The sequence below is a fragment of the Salmo trutta genome, unplaced genomic scaffold, assembly GCF_901001165.1.
Source record: "Salmo trutta unplaced genomic scaffold, fSalTru1.1, whole genome shotgun sequence".
Taxonomy (NCBI): Eukaryota; Metazoa; Chordata; class Actinopteri; order Salmoniformes; family Salmonidae; genus Salmo; species Salmo trutta.
Window position 1 is genome coordinate 10,688,151 of NW_021822911.1, and position 20,249 is coordinate 10,708,399.

Sequence of the window (20,249 nt, forward strand, 5' to 3'; positions counted from 1 at the left end):
AGCCAGGGATGGGGCCACCACCACACAAGTGGAGGTGGAAGGGAACCGATGGTTGGTCAACACACCGTTCGCGTCCGCCACTATGACTTACGAACGCCATGACTCCATCACCCAATTAAACCTCCCCAACCAGACTGTTTTTGTTACGGTACCAGAGGGGGCGATTATTCATGTAGACGACCTCGCTCTATACCACCTTCCCGACGACCGGATAGACACAGAGATTGAAATGCCGGACGCTTTTGCTAAACGTTCCCTTGAGTTACCAAAGCCATTCAATACCAAATCCAGTACGAGGGACCCATGACTGTTGATCTTAGCGTACTGGATGAGGCACTGTTAGTCGACCCGACTGACTACAGACCAAAAGATTGGTCTGTCGCCCGCTCTTGGACGGTGCCGGACAGTATCCTGACTGTGACTATGATCCTTGGTCTCATTTCCCTTGGCGTGTGCACCTACTACGTACACAGGCGCACACGTGCAATGGAAGACCTAATGAGGTCTTATACTAGGATCATCCGTGGGACGGAAGCGATCCCGATTTTTGGAAAGTTGGCAATGGATCCGGAAACCCTCTTACAGGGCCCAGTCCCAGCCTCCTCTCCCGAACTCGCTAGGTCAGCCCAGTAATGTCCCTAATGTAAGCTTTGGCCTTCAGGGGCCAAGTTTTCCAAGTGCCTTAACTACCCACCTGCAAGTAGGATCACCCTAGACATGACATTAGAGACAATGCCATGATAGAGCTATTTAGCCTAGACCTTGGACATATATAGAACATAGTCCATATTAGATGATTAACCTGTTATGGCTAGGGGGCAGTATTTTCACGGCTGGATAAAAAACGTACCCGATTTAATCTGATTATTAGTCCTGCCCAGAAACTGGAATATGCATATAATTATTAGCTTTGGAGAGAAAACACTCCAAAGTTTCTGAAACTGTTTGAATGGTGTCTGTGAGTATAACAGAACTCCTATGGCAGGCAAAAACCTGAGATGCTTCTGTTCAGGAAGTACCCTGTCTGAACATTTCTTGCCCTTCTTTATTATCTCTATCGTTTACAAAGGATCTCTGCTCTTACGTGACAATTCACACGTCTCCAATGAAGTCTCATAGCCCGGGAAAAACAGGAATGACGTAATTCAAAGCCCTGGCTGAAGCACAGGAAGGCAAAAGCTAAGTGGTCACTCAATGGTCTAAGCCTTAGGCGCGTGACACGCCCCGCCCCCGGCTTTCGGTTTTTTCCTCAGTTTACAGACAGGCAGATTCCCGGTCGGAATATTATCGCTTCTCTACGAGATAAATTGCATAAATATTGGTTTTAAACAGCGGTTGACATGCTTCAAAGTACGGTAATGGAATATTTAGAAATTTTTTGTCATATTTTGCGTCATGCTCGTGGCCGAGATTTAGCGTTGGGATAGTGTCTAGAACGCACGAACAAAACGTCGCTGTTTGGATATAACGATGGATTATTTGGGACCAAACCTACATTTGTTATTGAAGTAGAAGTCCTGGCAGTGTATTCTGATGAAGAACAAGCAAGGTAAGAACATTTTTCTTATAGGAAATGTGATTTTGGTGAAGGCTAAACTTGCAGGGTGTCTAAATAGCTAGCCCTGTAACGCCGGGCTATGTACTTACATTATTGCAAAATGTGCTTCATCCGAAAAGCTATTTTAAAATCGGACATATCGAGTGCATAGAGGAGTTCTGTATCTATAATTCTTAAAATAATTGTTATGCTTTTTGTGAACGTTTATCGTGAGTAATTTAGTAAAATCACCGGAAGTGTTCGGTGGGAATGCTAGTTCTGAACGTCACATGCTAATGTAAAAAGCTGTTTTTTGATATAAATATGAACTTGATTGAACAGACATGCATGTATTGTATAACACAATGTCCTAGGTGTGTCATCTGATGAAGATCATCAAAGGTTAGTGCTGCATTTAGATATGGTTTGGGTTTATGTGACATGATATGCTAGCTTGAAAAATGGCTGTGTGATTATTTCTGGCTGGGTACTCTGCTGACATAATCTAATGTTTTGCTTTCGCTGTAAAGCCTTTTTGAAATCGGACAGTTTGGTTAGATAAAGGAGAGTCTTGTCTTTAAATAGCTGTAAAATAGTCATATGTTTGAAAAGTGTAAGTTTTCGGATTTAGAGGAGTTTGAATTTCGCGCCCCGCCCATCATTGGATATTGGAGCAATCGTTCCGCTAGCGGAACGTGTAGATGTAAGAGGTTTTTAAGGTGTGGTAGACATATTTTGTATACTTTTATGTTTTTATTCAAATTTTTCGTTTCATTACCTTTGACACTTAGGAAGCCTTAGAGCCAAGACGCCGCTCATTGGGGAGGAAATGTAATGATGTATTGCCTGAGTGTTGTGCATTATTAACGTCTGCCAAGTTACTGCCTAGGTCCACTAGCCGGGATAACCGGACGACGGGCCGGAACACAGAGCCACTGCCAGACCTCCTAGGTCCATTCTGGTGGTGATCCACAGCTTGCGGAAAGCCTACCAGGGTGAACCACCAAAGGGGGGGGGGGCTGCTCTGATGATCCACAGACCAGGACATCCGATGGTCATTCTTATGGTGGGTTGCAACATGCAGAATCATTCCAAGTTGAACCTACCAGAGGGGGACTGTCATGACTGTCCTGATCAGGTCAGGGTACAGGAGACCACCACCCTACAGATTATCTCCCAAAACCCCAACAGAGGAGGAGAGATCTAGGGGTCTGAAGATGTGGGGGTTTTATGACCCCTCACGCCATAATAAACCTTAGGCCACAGAGAAATTCCTTCGTCCTCACAATGGAGAACTGGCCTCAGAACATTAAAACATGCAATAAAGGGACTTTGGAACAATGGTTTCCGTCAGCCACAATGGTGGTCATGACGAGAGGTGGAATATGAAAATGTATGTAACTTTTGAATTGTTATTAAAGGTTAAGAGACGACGTTATTATGAAAACATTGTACCTTTAAGAGTTTTCCCAGTATATGCCTGATGTTTATACATTGTACGTTGTGTGGAAAATATCCAAATCAAAGAGAATGTTTTGGTAAAGATGAGATGTGAAGGTAGTGTCTAAAATAGGATTTTAGTCAAAATCTAGGCCTTGTCCCTTAACTTGGTCCGCCCAGGGAATTGCCCTAAAGGCGGTTGCGCCCACTTCTGACCCTAGACTATAAGACAGGAGAGTGAAGAATTAACATAGGAGACTAAGTGACCCCAAGCTGCAGCTAAGGTCTAACAAAGTCAACGAACCCCAAAACGAAACACAAGGTTGAAGACAAAGAAATCTTTTTCTACACGAGCTACGGACGAGTATCTGTGTCTAAGCGGGTGAATTCAAGCCGAACCACACTCTCCATTGAATCGTGGTATATACACCGTTCAAGTCCGAAGCTGTGAGCTCTGAGCTACAGAGCTGTCTGTCCTCAGAAGACCCCTTTCAGATCAAGGGCGAGGGATCAGACCATTTAGCCAAGAAGGACACTGACATCGTGAGGACAACCAGAGAGTTGCGCCGGAGAAGAAGTGCGTCATTTAGAAGCCTAAACGACCCACGCGGAGCTTCCCACCTGAGACCTCCAACACGTAATTACATCATTATATTCTGACCCATAAGAGCGGCAGTTCGGGGCGAGGCTAGTTAAATAAGCATGGCTGACAAATGAACCCAAATGTATATTTCTCTCGTGTACTTCCTTTATTTCTCTCTCTTTAAAATCCCCATTTTGGGTAACAAGCGCCATAGTGTGTTGGCCCGTTATACTAAGTCCTAATCAATAGCTAGACTGTGTTTTGTGTATGTGTATTTTTATCATCATTTTAGCTTGCTAGTAAATAAATAATCAACTAAGATTGGTGTGGTAAATTCAGTGGTAAAGCCCGGGTCCGTGCAGATTCCCGGATTATACGACGTTCAGATTATGAGACTGTAGAGGAAATTGATTAATTTAGCGACTGTTGTAATCGATATTCTGATATCCTTTGAGTTAATTTGGGAAATAGAAACTCAATCAAAACAATGTTCCCATGGTGCCCCAGGTTAATGAGTTAATAATTGCTTGATTCATTGCTTAATTCATTTAATCACGTAATTATAAACCGTTAATCATTCGATGAGCAACAGTCGCCACATTAACTGATACAACGTCACGACAGGAGAGTCAACACCTTTAGTTGCTCCACCTTTTTGGTTTGCTTCCTGTCTTTAAGTTTGGTGTGGGTTTTTCTTTTGTTTTCCTCTTCTTGGGCAGATTTAGTGGGTCTCATGGTGGGTGTCTTTTAGGTCCCAGTTGTTGTTACTAGTCAACTTTCAGTGGACACCCCCATAGTGTCTTTCAGAGCCCCTCCTAAAAACATGCTTATATTTTGGGTTGGATTTTGCAACCAATTAATATTTTAATCAATGGATTTTCCTTAGAATGCTAATTCGTCTTTCAGTTGTTAATCTTCTGTTTGTTGTGGTAAATATTTCTGTTTATTTTCATTGTTTTATTTTTTGCCTGTGAAGCATCCATGTCTGAAATGTGCTGTATAAATAAAGCTTGATTTGAACATATTGCAAAAGAAATTAACCCAATGACTGACAATCAACAGACTCTTGTAAAACCAATTAACATATATATATATGTGCAAAAGCAACATGTATCTTGGTCCATCTTATTTTGAAAAAAGTATAAATTCAGTATATCTCCCACTATGTCAATGTAGTCATGGTATGTAGGTTTATCACTTTTCAACCAACCCAGTGCATTTGTTGAAAATGAATATCCTTGAAATCAACAATACGTCGAAGGATTCAACAACTGGGAACTGAAACAAACAAATGGATCATTCCCACTTTTCCAGCCTGCTGAAGGCGTGGTGGAGTGGTAAACACCACCCCCGGCTCTACCAGGGGCTTGAGGTGGTCTCCCACAGCTCTGCTTATGTCATGTTCTGTGGCCTTGCCGTTCCATTCCTCAGTTACACCTGGCATAAAAATCTGACTTCTGTCATCTGATCACGCCAAGCTGCATTAGGTTCAGATCTACCAGGATGGGCCTTTGACATAGTCTGGATGCAGTCAGGCCACTGAATATGCATCAGCAATGTAAAGAGATGGGGTGAATGAGTGGGGAAAAGTACATTTGACACAAATGATCTTCATAATATCAAAGAACAAATGTGTGTGTCTGAGGGGAAATTAACTTTCATACAGCCAAAAGGGGTGAGAAATTACACCAATATCAGTGGACAATTTGCACTAATGTAAATAAACATGGATGATGGAACATATTCCCTTTTGCTGACGTGATGAACCGCTAAGGGGACATAAATATTTACCATCTAAACCATGTGTGACCTCTCACCTCTCTGGCTGTAGAAGTGTTCTTCCTAACCAGTCCCTCAACAGCTCTCTGACTGAGCTCCACCCTCACTGGGTCTTCAGAGGAGAGGAAGGCTGAGGAGGGATGGAAGGATGAATGGATCAGTCACTCAATAAAGTGTAGAGCTGCTGTCTGACAAAATCACTATTTTAGTAGTTCAATAAAGTAAATAATGCTTTATGACTGCTGAATACCAACTATCAATTACTTAGATCATGTATTTTCAGGTAGAGATACATCCTTGGGACGTCCCTAGCCCGTTGAAGTTGACATTTAAAATGGTTAAGGTTAGGGGTTAAGGTTAGGGTTTAGGGTAGATATGTCCCAAGGATTCCAGATAGCATTGACCATTGTGCATTCTTCTGTCTCTTTTACAAAGCAGGTGTAAAAGAAACAGACAAGACAAGTAGGCATGCAGTGCATTATGGTCATTGTAGTTTAAAAAAATAGCATCTAATTATGACAATCTGTATGCGGGGCTGTTAGAGAAGAATGTGATTGTCAGCCCTAACAATCCATTCTAGCAGCTCATCAGGCTCTGAAAAAGTCTTCATTGATGACGAGTTCCTTCTATTCCAGGGGACAGCAGAGGAACTTCATCGATTCCACTCCTTCATCAATACAAGCAGTGAACATCTGAAATTCACCCTCACCTTTGATGAGCATGAAACAAGTTACCCGATGGTTGGACAATACTTTAACTTAAACAAGTTATCTGGACATTTTAATAGGGAGAAGGGTGGCTTTAGCACAGACCTATACAGGAAGCCGACGGACAGGAATTCCCTGTTACGTGGAGACAGCTTCCACCCGACACCCCTAAAAAAACAATTGTAATACTTGAGTAAAGAAAACATTTAAAATGTAAATTTGTAATTTTAATGTAGTAAATTTAAAACAGAAACATAACTGTTTGTACTTATAGGAAACCAGATCGTGACTACAGCTCAGTTACCAAGTCTTTAACCACACTGTGTTGTTACACTGGTGAGTAAAAACTCATGCTTCCTACCCTTTAACTTGTTGTCTGAAGATAAATGTACATTTTACTGAACTGCGTCCAGTCAGCAGATGGACTAGATGCCTCTTAGGCCGCCCATTGTGACTCCATCAAGAATTCAGCAGAGCAAGTTTGTATGAAGGTCTGGTTATTAAATGGGTACATAGTTCAGTAGTAATATCCTCTAAAACGCTCTGGTGACAAACTTTACTGCCCTGTTTCCAGTTGTCCACATGGCTGGGAGAACCTATTCAAGTAAGTAAGTAAATAGATTTTGAAAATGTAAAAAAAACCGATGTATTATTAGCTAACTAGCTACAATGCAGGCTAACTCAAATGAGCTGCTAAATGAGCTATCTAGCCAACTTCAAATACTGTATAGATAGATAGCTAAGTGAATTAAATATCACCATCTACCTAACTACATATTAGCTAGCTATCTTGATGTATTTATCACTGTAAAAAACAAACTCCAAATGCATTTGTAGGTAGCTAGCTAACAGCCATGGAGGAGGGTGAAAGGATAGCAGCCCCAACTGTCAGTGAGAGAGGAGGCTATTCTGGATAGGGCAGGTACTTTTGTGTAGTTCCTGTCCCTAGAAGTGAGGACGGAGATAATAGTAACATAATATTCAGTGTGGTGTAATTTGACTATAATGAAGTCTGTTTCTTGTGAGGTTGTCTGTCCTCAGATAAAGAGCTCTATGAAAGCCAGTCTACATATGAAGAGGTCCCAATGAAGAGCAGTGGTTCTCAGTCCTGGGGACTCAGAGGGGCACATTGTTGTTTTTGCCTTCACACTGCACAGCTGATTCAAATGATCAACTCATCATCAAGCTTCAAGTGGTATTTATGTGATCATTTGTGATGCCGTCCTTGATATGATCCTGTTACTGTCACATGCTACACATGTACATATGTGTGCCCATGCATCTATCAATCCAATGTTATCATGATTTGTTATCAGGGATATTATACTTTAGTAATCCACAATGACCTGGTGATGTAACAGTCTAGTAATTACATTGTCTTCCATATTCCTACAGAGACCTTGTAACTGGAGATTCCTTCATAACGATTGCCTACAGTTACCGTGTAGGGCACTGCAAGATTGGGTGACCAGGGTCATCTGGGACTGCCTCCTGGAGGAATTCAGGTGTGTGAAGGCTACCTGTGTCCTGCGTAACTTCATGAGGATGGACACAAGGACCAGGAGGGAATCAGCAGCTCACCGCCGTGTGCCAGAGGAGGAGTCTGCTGCTCTGCAGGATGTTTCAAGGATGGGGTTCAACAACGCAGCAAGAGAGGCAATCCGTGTGCAGGAGATCTTCACCTCCTACTTCTTCAAAGAGGGTGCTGTTCCCTGGCAACACCATAGACGTCACTATGCACAACCAAAAGCTATTTTAAGAGCCATTCACATTGCTTTAACTACCTTATTTTCTCAATAACAGTCTCTCTTCTTCACTTCTTCCCTCTCTCCTCTTCTCCCTAAATGCTCTAGGTTATATCAGCTGTGTCGGTGAACCCCTCCTGCATCTGAACTGGCTACATAGAGGGCACAGCATGATCAGAGGTGAGAGGTCACTTGGTCAGGTCAACAGGAAGTATTATTAAAGAGATGCTTTACATTGAAATACAGACAGAGATGCAGTAGTCCCAGAGTTAATGATCCCAGGTCAGTTTATATTATACAGGAAGTATTATTAAAGAGATGCTTTACATTGAAATACAGATAGAGATGCAGTAGTCCCAGAGTTAATGATCCCAGGTCAGTTTATATTATACAGGAAGTATTATTAAAGAGATGCTTTACATTGAAATACAGATAGAGATGCAGTAGTCCCAGAGTTAATGATCCCAGGTCAGTTTATATTATACAGGAAGTATTGTTAAAGAGATGCTTTACATTGAAATACAGACAGAGATGCAGTAGTCCCAGAGTTAATGATCCCAGGTCAGTTTATATTATACAGGAAGTATTATTAAAGAGATGCTTTACATTGAAATACAGAGAGAGATGCAGTAGTCCCAGAGTTAATGATCCAAGGTCAGTTTTACATTTCACCTCCTGATTGATGACTAACAATGTTAGAATAAAAAATAAAAACACAAGGTTTAAACATGCTCTCTCTCTCCCCATCTGTCTCTCGTCTGCAGGTATGTTTTGATGTGAGAGGATGCCAACCCCCAGTCCCATCATCGCCACCTCACCTGCTTTTAAGAACCTTTGGGCCGACGAGAGATACTATTATGTAATTGTGATGAACTGAGATAATATTTATGTAGCACTGTGTTTCATTAATCATGTGCTGCCTTCCCTGCTCCTATGTGCTTACCTCTTTCCCTTTCTGTCTTTTACACCTCTCTCACCACCTCCTCTTTCTTCCTCTGTTTTTATAATGCACAACAGATGTGCATTGAAGTACAGATTGAAACTTGTATTTATAACACTTGGATAATGAGCTTTTCTGTCACAGGATCCAACGAAAGTGGCGCCCCTCCTCGGTCGGGCGGCGCTCGCCGGTCGTCGTCGCCGGCCTATTAGCTGCCACCGATCGTTGTTTCAGTTTCGTTTAGTTTGTCTCTCTGTTCCGCACCTGTTTTGTGTATGTCATTAGTGGGGACTTATTTAATGTGTGTTTTCAGTTGGGATTTTTGTGCGGGATTGTTTGTTGTCCACTCAGGACGGTGGGCCTGTGAATGTAGTTGCTTCGCTAGTTGTATTTTGGATGTTTTTGTGTTTTGGTGTTTTGTGCTGGCTGACGTCTTATTTTCTCTCTTCGGACCGTTTTGGGTTGGTCATTATTATTACGCGCCCTTCTGTTTTGGCGTGACCAGTTTGTTGCCGGAGAAAATAAAGACTGTATACTTTACCTCTGCTCTCTGCGCCTGACTCCAACCACCACTCCTAGAATCGTCTGACAGAATCCCGCACCAAAACCTATGGAGTCAGCAGGAGCAGAAGCGCCATCCATGGCTGAGCAGGTCTCCCAACATGCCGGCCTCCTCCACCGCCTAGGCTCGGCCATGGATCAGGTGTTGGCCCGGTTGGAGAGCTGGGAGAGAGGTGCCTCCCCAGCCAGACCAGCTCCGGTCCCTCACCCTACGCACCTATCCACACCCACAGAAGCGGGTGCCGGCGGGATCCGGATTTCACCGCCCAGGGAGTTCGATGGAACGGCCGCTGGGTGCAAGGGGTTCTTGCTCCAACTGGAACTGTACCTGGCGACCGTCCGCCCCCCTCCCTCCGACGAAGAGAGGGTGAGCGTCCTCGTCTCGTGTCTCACGGGTCGAGCCCTGGAATGGGCCAATGCGGTCTGGGAAGGTCCAGACTCGGCCCGGGGTGACTACCCGGAGTTCACCCGCCGCTTCCGGGCGGTTTTCGATCATCCCCCGGAGGGCAGGGCGGCGGGTGAGCTACTATTCCATTTGAGGCAGGAGACGAGGACCGCTCAGGATTTCGCATTGGAATTCCGGACTCTCGCCGCTGGATCGGGGTGGAACGAGCGGGCCCTGATAGACCACTATAGGTGTAGCCTTCGCGAGGACGTCCGCCGGGAGCTGGCATGTAGGGACAACACCTCCACTCTGGACCAACTGGTGGATTTGTCCATCAGATTGGACAACCTGCTAGCTGCCCGGGGACGTTCCAGTCGGGGCCTGTTCGTTCCGCCTACCAGTCCTCCCGCTCCACAGCCCATGGAGATAGGGGGGGCTGCACCGAGGAGGACCGGAGGGAGGGGTCTCTCTTGCACCCGATGTGGACACAGAGGACACACTGTGGACCGGTGCTGGAGAGGTCCCTCCGGGAGTTCGGAGGGCAGGCAGAGCACCGCTTCGGCCCCCCAGGTGAGTCCGCACCAGCCACACCCAGAGCCCCCTGTCGATCCCTTGTACACCTCCGTTTGTTTCCCTAATTTTTCCCCTCACTTCCAGTATAAGGCGCTAGTCGATTCAGGTGCAGCTGGGAGTTTTATGGACCATGGGTTAGCGAAGAGGTTAGGGATCCCCCTGGTTCAGCTGGACCACCCCTTCCCCGTGCACGCCCTAGATAGTCGACCGCTAGGGTCAGGCCAAGTAGGGGAGGTCACAGTGCCACTGGTTATGCAGACGTGGGGGGGTCATGTGGAGCGTCTCAGCCTGTTCATCATTGACTCCCCAGCGTTTCCGGTGGTACTGGGAATCCCCTGGCTAGCCACTCACAACCCCCAGATTTCGTGGAGACAGAGGGCTCTTACGGGGTGGTCGAGGGAGTGCTCAGGTAGGTGCATAGGAGTTTCCATCGGTGCGACTACGGTGGAGAGTCCAGACCAAGTCTCCACCGTGCACATTCCCTCAGAGTATGCCGATTTGGCTATCGCCTTCAGTAAGACGAAGGCGACTCAATTACCCCCCCATCGACAGGGAGATTGTGCGATAAACCTCCAGGCTGACGCGGTTCTTCCTAGGAGTCACGTGTATCCTCTGTCTCAGGAGGAAACAGTGGCTATGGATACATACGTCACTGAGTCCTTGAGACAGGGATACATTCGGCCCTCTAAATCCCCCGTCTCCTCGAGCTTCTTTTTCGTGAAGAAAAAGGAGGGAGGTCTGCGCCCGTGCATTGACTATAGAGGTCTAAATGCTATCACAGTGGGTTTCAGTTACCCGCTACCTCTCATTGCTACGGCAGTGGAGTCATTTCACAGGGCGCGCTTCTTCACGAAATTGGATCTCAGGAGTGCGTATAACTTGGTGCGTATCCGAGAGGGAGACGAGTGGAAAACCGCATTTAGTACCACATCTGGCCATTATGAGTACCTCGTCATGCCGTATGGGTTAAAGAATGCTCCCGCCGTCTTCCAATCCTTTGTAGACGAAGTCCTTAGGGACATGCTCGGGCAGGGTGTGGTGGTGTACATCGATGACATCCTGATCTGCTCCGCCACACGCGCCGAGCATGTGTCCCTGGTGCGTAAAGTGCTTGGGCGGCTGCTGGAGCATAACCTATACGTCAAGGCTGAGAAATGTGAGTTCTTCAAAAGAGCCGTCTCATTTCTAGGATATCGCATTTCCACCTCGGGGGTGGAGGTGGAGTGTGACCGCGTAACGGCTGTGCGTAATTGGCCAACCCCAGCCACTGTGAAGGAGGTGCAGCGGTTCTTGGGGTTCGCTAATTATTATCGGAGGTTTATCCGGGGTTTTGGCCAGGTAGCAGCTCCCATTACCTCACTGATGAAGGGGGGGCCGGTGCGGCTACGATGGTCAGCAGAGGCGGACAGAGCCTTTCATCGTCTGAAGGTTCTGTTTACCAATGCACCTGTCCTAGCGCATCCGGACCCCTCTTTGCCATTCATAGTGGAGGTGGACGCGTCCGAGGCTGGGGTAGGAGCTGTGCTGTCGCAGCGTTCGGGCGTTCCTCCGAAGCTCCGCCCATGCGCGTTCTTTTCTAAGAAGCTGAGCCCGGCGGAGCGCAATTATGATGTGGGGGAACGGGAGCTGTTAGCCGTGGTCAGGGCTTTGACGGTGTGGAGACATTGGCTTGAGGGGGCACGTCACCCTTTTCTCATCTGGACCGACCACCGTAACCTGGAGTATATTCGGGCAGCGAGGAGGCTTAATCCCCGTCAGGCGAGGTGGGCCATGTTTTTCACGAGGTTTAACTTCACTCTCTCGTACATTCCAGGTTCCCGGAACCGGAAGGCTGACGCACTGTCGCGTCTCTACGACACCGAGGAGCGGACCATCGATCCTACTCCCATACTTCCCGCCTCCTGTCTGGTGGCACCGGTGGTATGGGAGGTGGATGCGGACATCGAGCGGGCGGTTCGGTCAGAACCTACTCCGTCGCAGTGTCCCGTGGGCCTGAAATACGTTCCGCTTGATGTTCGCGATCGCCTGATCCGATGGTCCCATACTCTACCCTCCTCGGGTCATCCTGGGGTGGAACGGACAGTGCGGGGCCTGAAGGGGAGGTACTGGTGGCCCACCTTGGCTGAGGATGTCCGGCGTTATGTCTCGTCCTGTTCAGTATGCGCTCAGTGTAAGGCTCCTAGGCACCTACCTCGAGGGAAATTACAGCCCCTCCCTGTTCCACAGCGGCCATGGACTCACCTCTCGGTGGATTTCCTTACGGATCTCCCGCCGTCTCAGGGGAACACGGCGATCCTGGTCGTTGTGGACAGGTTCTCTAAGTCCTGCTGTCTGCTCCCTTTGCCCGGTCTTCCTACGGCCCTGCAGACCACGGAGGCCCTGTTCACTCACGTCTTCCGGCACTATGGGGTGCCCGAGGACATCGTATCTGATCGAGGTCCCCAGTTTACGTCCAGGGTATGGAAATCGTTTATGGAGAGGCTGGGGGTCTCGGTCAGCCTGACCTCGGGATTCCACCCCGAGAGTAATGGGCAGGTAGAGCGCATCAACCAGGATGTGGGCAGGTTCCTGCGGTCATATTGCCAGGACCGGCCAGGGGAGTGGGCGCAGTTCGTGCCATGGGCCGAGATGGCCCAGAACTCTCAGCGCCACTCCTCCACTGATCTGTCACCCTTCCAGGTGGTACTGGGGTATCAGCCGGTCCTGGTGCCATGGCAACAGAGCCAGACGGAGGCTCCTGCGGTGGAAGCATGGGTCAAGCGCTATCAGGAGACCTGGAACGCGGTCCAGGAATGTTTAAGGAGGGCGAGCGAACGACACAAGGAGAGCGCTGACCGCCACCGCAGTGACGCCCCCGTGTTTAACCCGGGGGATAGAGTCTGGCTCTCGACCCGGAACCTGCCTCTCCGCCTGCCCTGCCGGAAGCTGGGTCCGCGGTTTGTGGGGCCGTTCAAAGTCCTGAGGAGGATAAACGAGGTGTGTTACAGGTTGCAACTTCCTTCGTATTACCGTATTAACCCCTCGTTTCATGTGTCTCTCCTCAGGCCGGTGGTAGCTGGTCCGCTGCAGGACAGTGAGGTGCTGGAGGCCCCCCCGCCCCCCCTGGACATCGGGGGGAGCCCGGCGTACACAGTCCGAGCCATCCTGGACTCCCGACGTCGGGTAGGGGGCCTGCAGTACCTCGTGGACTGGGAGGGGTACGGTCCGGAGGAGAGGTGCTGGGTTCCGGCGGCGGACGTTCTGGACCCCCCTATGCTGTTGGACTTCCACCGTCGCCGACCGGATCGGCCGGCGCCTCGCCCTCCGGGCCGTCCCCGAGGCCGGCGTCGGCGCGCGGCTAGAGCCGCGCGTCAGGGGAGGGGTACTGTCACAGGATCCAACGAAAGTGGCGCCCCTCCTCGGTCGGGCGGCGCTCGCCGGTCGTCGTCGCCGGCCTATTAGCTGCCACCGATCGTTGTTTCAGTTTCGTTTAGTTTGTCTGTCTGTTCCGCACCTGTTTTGTGTATGTCATTAGTGGGGACTTATTTAATGTGTGTTTTCAGTTGGGATTTTTGTGCGGGATTGTTTGTTGTCCACTCAGGACGGTGGGCCTGTGAATGTAGTTGCTTCGCTAGTTGTATTTTGGATGTTTTTGTGTTTTGGTGTTTTGTGCTGGCTGACGTCTTATTTTCTCTCTTCGGACCGTTTTGGGTTGGTCATTATTATTACGCGCCCTTCTGTTTTGGCGTGACCAGTTTGTTGCCGGAGAAAATAAAGACTGTATACTTTACCTCTGCTCTCTGCGCCTGACTCCAACCACCACTCCTAGAATCATCTGACATTTTCAATAAAGCGTTTCACATTCTCTACTGGTTGAAATGAAGTGTAATTTGATGAAATACTTCACCTATCCTGTGTTTATCAGATCAATGCAGATGAAGGGCATTAGATGTTGAGATTAACCAGTGTTAGAGTATTTACATGATGCATAGGAAGTGTAGTGTTCTGTTTTTTAACATTATATTTCTGTATATATGAATTAACTAGTTAAATCCTGTTTCTAGTCTATTAGTTACAATGTGTAACCATTGATGTCCCAGGACCAAGATTGGTAAACACTGTTGAAGTGTATAATTGTAATACATACATGCAGACACAGCGTCATTCAAAGACTGGAATTTGATACTCCTGGTATTGGATATGACTGAAAAATAATCTCAAAGACATTCATACCTAAACTGCACCTTTATTTTCCAAGGTATAGTACATGATCAGTGAATATATTAAATGTACAGGCTACAATGTGGGGATCTCATGCATGGTAATAACTACATGTATATACGACTTGCATCCTTGGCACAAAGTTACATTATATTCTACTCAATCCATAGGCTTCATTAATGTCATTCAGGCTGTTTTGAAGTTGATACAACTGGCTATGATAGCTGAGGTTCATAGGTTCTGAACTAATATGTATACCAAACGTTTGGGTCCATACACAGATCGGCTAGATAGCTAGCTACACATCCATAGGCATACAGGTATTATAATCATCCACTGCACAATAAGCAAGAACATAGCTAGCTACGTTATTTCATCTATCTGCATGGCAAATATCAGCAAGGCAAGCTTACACAATTGTACATTCAATTTGCAGTAAATTCTTCAGCTAGCTAGATTCTATACATCCACTGTTTCACAAAACGACAGCCTGGTTTGCTGGTTGTTTCAGGAGTCCCTAAAACAACCAGAATTACAATTTCATACTCATGTCACAACACCCATAAAGCTAGTCAGCTAGCTGGCTAATGTTAGCTAGTCAGCTAGCTGGTTAATGTTAGCTAGTCAGCTAGCTGGTTAATGTTAGCTAGCTGGCTATTGTTAGCTAGTCAGTTAGTTGGTTAATGTTAGCTAGTCAGCTAGCTGGTTAATGTTAGCTAGTCAGCTAGCTGGCTAATGTTAGCTAGTCAGCTAGTTGGTTAATGTTAGCTAGTCAGCTAGCTTGCTAAATCGCGATTTTCGTAAATGAACTTTACGATTAAAAAAAGCATAATCGTTTGTCTCTACATTAACTAACATTCCTGTAAACTGTACATGTTTCTGCATGATTCGTTATGACGTTATAATCCCTTACATTTGCTTCCATCCTAGTATATCTGTCCGCCATCTTTGATCCGGTTCAGTTCTGTGTAGGGGTACCCCTCTCTCCTAGTATTTCTGTCCGCTGTAATAAATATATCGCATAAGCTGGTCTATTGCGCAACACTTATCTGCTGATACAAAAGACACATTCTGTGTTGAACGGATACCAGCTATACACGCACACCCAGAAACAGATGGCCGACTTAGACCTTACACAGCACTGATAAAACAGGAAATGCCCTGATCACAGGGGCCAGCGGCCAGTCTCGCAATAACATCTTGTGACTACAGAGACACACAGACAATGACTCAGCACAAAACACACACGTACACACACACACAAACCCATCCCTGAGGGCTGGGTTAGAGGAACAGAGAACACACTCATGGACCAATGGGGAGTCGACACCGACCCGAGACCGGATCAACCCTCCACTCAACGACCAGTCAGGAGGACGAATCTACAAGACTCAACCTACGTCATAGCATTACAATCATGTTGTATAAAACAGATGCACACTATGTTTTGGGGCTCTCTTCTGCTAGTTCCCTAAGAGCTAAACGAACGAGTCCGTGCACGCTTTGCCAAATATCTTTGTCTCTTAATAAAACTGCCTTACTATAATTGAATCCACCCTGTCCAGCGTCTTGACTTGGTCTCCTTCTCAAGTAACTGATCATCAACAAAACTTGGTAGCAGAGTTAGTTTCATACTTCTGAATTCGGTCCATAAATGGTTGATGTGAGAGGAGACATGTCCAGGACAATCTCGTGAGGACGGGTGACCTGTCCGCAGGAGCCATCGGCGATTCTACTTGCCCCGGGAAACTGATCAACGAGCTCGACTAAAAAAAGGTAAGCAGAGCCTGTTAAAACAAAATCTGCATATTATATTATAGTCTTTATCCAAATTTTGATCAGTAGTACTGGGCGTGAGTATGAATTGTTGTTAAATTGTATGTAAATTGTGTTAACAAATGTTAAGGCTGAATACAAAGATATTTGACTGAATAGAGAGCCTGTGTGGCGATCCTGTGTGGATCTGTGAGCCTGTGTGGCGATCCTGTGTGGGTCAAAGTCTGTGTGACTCCCCGTGTAGACTGTGAGCCTGTGTGGCACGTCATTGATAGAATATATCCGTTAACTTGGGAGGGCTACTGGAATGGCAACCAGATGAGACCACCCATGTACATGTGGAGGAATTAAAGTAAATATAACTCATTGTAACTATATAACCCTGATGACTGCATGATTTGGGGGTTCGTTCCATGAGACCTCCAATACCAAGGTGATATTTAAACAATTTGAGGGCCGCCGTGCTGTTGGGGTTGTGGGGAACAAATAAAATATAACCACATAACACTTTGTTTACGAGGGTGGGACACCAGAGATAAGTCGGTGTCCGCGCCGTGAATATATCGCTGGTCTTTACCAGCGACGGGCTCAGTATACAAAGATAGAGAGACACTTATACAGATAATAAGATGGCAACTACTCCACCAACCAAGCTCAAATTTAGTGAATATTTGGAACAAAAAATACAGGATAGAGATGGGGGAAAGGAACAGTATAAAGCAATTGGTGGGAGAGATTCGGGATTGTACACAAATTTGGGTCGGTGTGCAGGCCCCAATCTCAGGGCCTCGTGGAACGCGCCAATCAATCCCTTAAGGCTAAAATAGCTAAGGTATGTGCAGGATCGAAGTTGACTTGGGTGGAAGCCCTGCCCCTGGCGTTGATGGCTATGAGAGCCTCTCCAGGTGCAGGCACCCATCTCTCTCCTCATGAGATAATGACTGGTAGAGTCATGCCTGGTCCACCAAGGGAGGGAGGTCATATGCCCGCCCTTGATGTACAACAAATTGCAATGTCTGACTATGTGAGAAAACTGACAGAACTTTCTGCAGCTCTCTCCACACAGATCCGCAAGGTCCAAGAAGGGGAGCTGTCGGGAGATTCGCCACCACTGAAGGTAAAAGTTGGGGACTGGGTGAGGGTCAAAGTCCACAAGAGAAAGTGGCTGGAACCCAGGTGGACTGGGCCGTACGAAGTGAAGGAAGTTACTTCACACTCTGTCCAGGTCAAAGGTAAATCAGGTGCGCCTTGGCACCACCTTACACACTGCACTCCGGCCCCAACCCCTTCCAGAACTTTGACTGAAACCAGGGCCGATTTGCGCGCCCTAAAATTCGATTCCAACCACTGAAACCTTAGTTGGGGAAAATGGGACCACAGCTCCCGTTTCCACGACCTAAGGCGCCACGCCCAGGGTCGGGTTATCTCCCTCCCTGGGAGAGGCTGGGGATATCAGCTCCCCTGTTTGTTATTTTCATAATCATTGCCGGAGTATCCTTAGGAACTCTCACTGGTGGGGATTTGAACATTGCATGGAAAAATATTAAGTTAGTAAAGTGAATTGCAGGTGGAGTTAATTTTATTTTTACAGGGACGGTGCACATTAAACACAGTTGTGTATAATGGCAGTGTATTCTTAGCAAACAGAATGGGCCGGTTTGCAGACAAACTGAAGGGGTTTAAGGTTTTAAGCAATCTTGGGTTAAATTAGTCAAGTAGTATGTTAAAGTAGGGGAGTTTAATAGGTTTGAAGTACAGTATTGTATCCAAGGGTAGCGCATGTTCAATTAAGTTTAAAACTAATGATTGGGGGGAGTATAATGGAATTATAAAGTATTTTTAGGTTTTGTTTGTAGTTAACTTTTGGGTTTCTGAATCGGTGTAGTATGAGGAAATGCTGACCAAGTGGTTATTTTATGGAAAAAGGAGCGCTTAACTATCTTTGGGAAAAATACCTAGGGACAGGATATCTTAAAGGGGTATACACACATGGCATTTTGAAGTTTTGGTTTCTTAGTTTTAATTAAGCATGTGAAATTCCTCTCATAGGGATTGTTCTGGGAAATTGAGATACAAAATGTAGATAAAGTTCTTAGCCTTCATTTGTCTAAATGTAGTAAGAAACACGGTTCTGAAAGGGTGGTAGGACTTTCAACCCCTCTGGTGACTTTTCCTTTTGTGGTCTGATCAGCCGCAATGAAAAGCCATTTGGATGGTGAATTTAAGGTCATTTGTGATACTGACTTTAAGGAAATTTGTAGAACTGGTAATTATGATGGAATTAAAGTTCTTACACACAATTGGATAATTTGAACCAATGAGAATGACGATAAGGGTACAATAATTTTTCTTTGTGGAGTAGTTCAGATTAGTCATTTTGATCTGATTATGTTATGTGAATATTGTTTGATAATTAGGGGTACTTTTTACATTATCTAGATAAGTTTATTTTCCCTTAGAAAGTCAGCGGTGGTTGTATTTAGTGGAAGAGATTTAACACAACAAGACTGGAATTAATATAATAGTAATATTATATTTTGTTGTTAAATAAGTTTTAAATGGTAGACTTATGTCAACAGGACAGGAATATATGACATCTGTAGGTGATCCAGGATCATTGAGGGTATCGAGATAAATTTAAGTAGCTATGGAATAAGACAATGAGACATTTAGTACTCCCCTGCACTGCTGAGACCTTGATGGGTTGGAAGTATGAGGAGGAGAGTATAAGCAAGGAATAGAAGATAAAATGGAAACAGAAGAATTAGATAACGGTTAGTGAGTGGAGACCAGCATAGTTAAATTATAAACAGGTGAGGACAGAAATAACACTGGGAGAGACAGAAAAGACATAAGAATAGAAGATAGAAGGATAATTTTTTGTAGAATGTCCATTCCAACATTTGGAAATGGACTTATTGAACTATTCCGAATTGAGGGGAAGAAGGGGTGTTTAACAATAACAGATAAGTATAGCAAATGGGTAGAAGCGTTCACAACTTACTTGGTGGACATGATTATGGTAGCTAAAATATTAAGTCAAGATATTATCCCTAGAGTTGGTTTACTAAGAGCCATCTCTTTAAATGATGGATGACAGTTTAGCTAATCAGGTAGAGCCTATAGAATGCCAGAGTTAGGGAGAATAGAAATACCAGAACAGGTAGACATATAAGTTAAAGATATACTAGCAGAGCACATGAGAAGACTGTTAACCAAACCCGTATGTCCAAGATTTTGTGTCCAACAGGTGAATTGCAGGAGAAGGTGATTCACTCAATCCAACTAGGAGACTGGGTGTGGATCCAGTCCCTGAGGAGAAAAAACTGGAAGCAGTCCCGTTGGGAAGGCCCATACCAGGTGCTATTAAACCATTGCCTTTGCCAGTAGGAAAGCTGAGAGAGTCACATGGGTCCACGTTACCCACTGCAAGAAGGTATGTACACATATGAGCACTGATGATCACACACAGAGTTAGGAGAAGAACCGAGAACCAATAAGGTCCGGGGGTTACCTCCTTAAAGAAGATTTCCTATCCCGACCGTTCATCACTGTGTGTGCTCCTAGAGGTGTGAGTATGGGGTGGTACCTAGCAGATCGACTAAGGGCAGGAGAGGGTTGACGGTTTTTGGGAAGAGTAGAGGCTCTGAGCTGCATCATAATCTAATCTTTCTGATACATTCAGATCCAACACCTTCGGGTACTAATCATACGATACCGTTGTCATTGAGAAGAAGTAGAAGATAAACTATATAATACACTGATGAGTGACGTACAGAATAAGGAATCAAAGAAGATCAAGATGTAGAATTTTAGGTGAGCATTAAACAATTCCTTGGGGAAGCAGACAACTGTACAGGAATTGGGGTTGGCCAGATTGAAGTACTCAGCCAACCCACCTCGGTTCACCTGGATTCCTGATGAGCACCAGTGTTATAGATACAAGAATGGCACCGAGAATTGAGATGATTTTAACGGCTGGAAAGGTAATCGTTAATGTGACTGACTTAGGTTTGAAAGCAC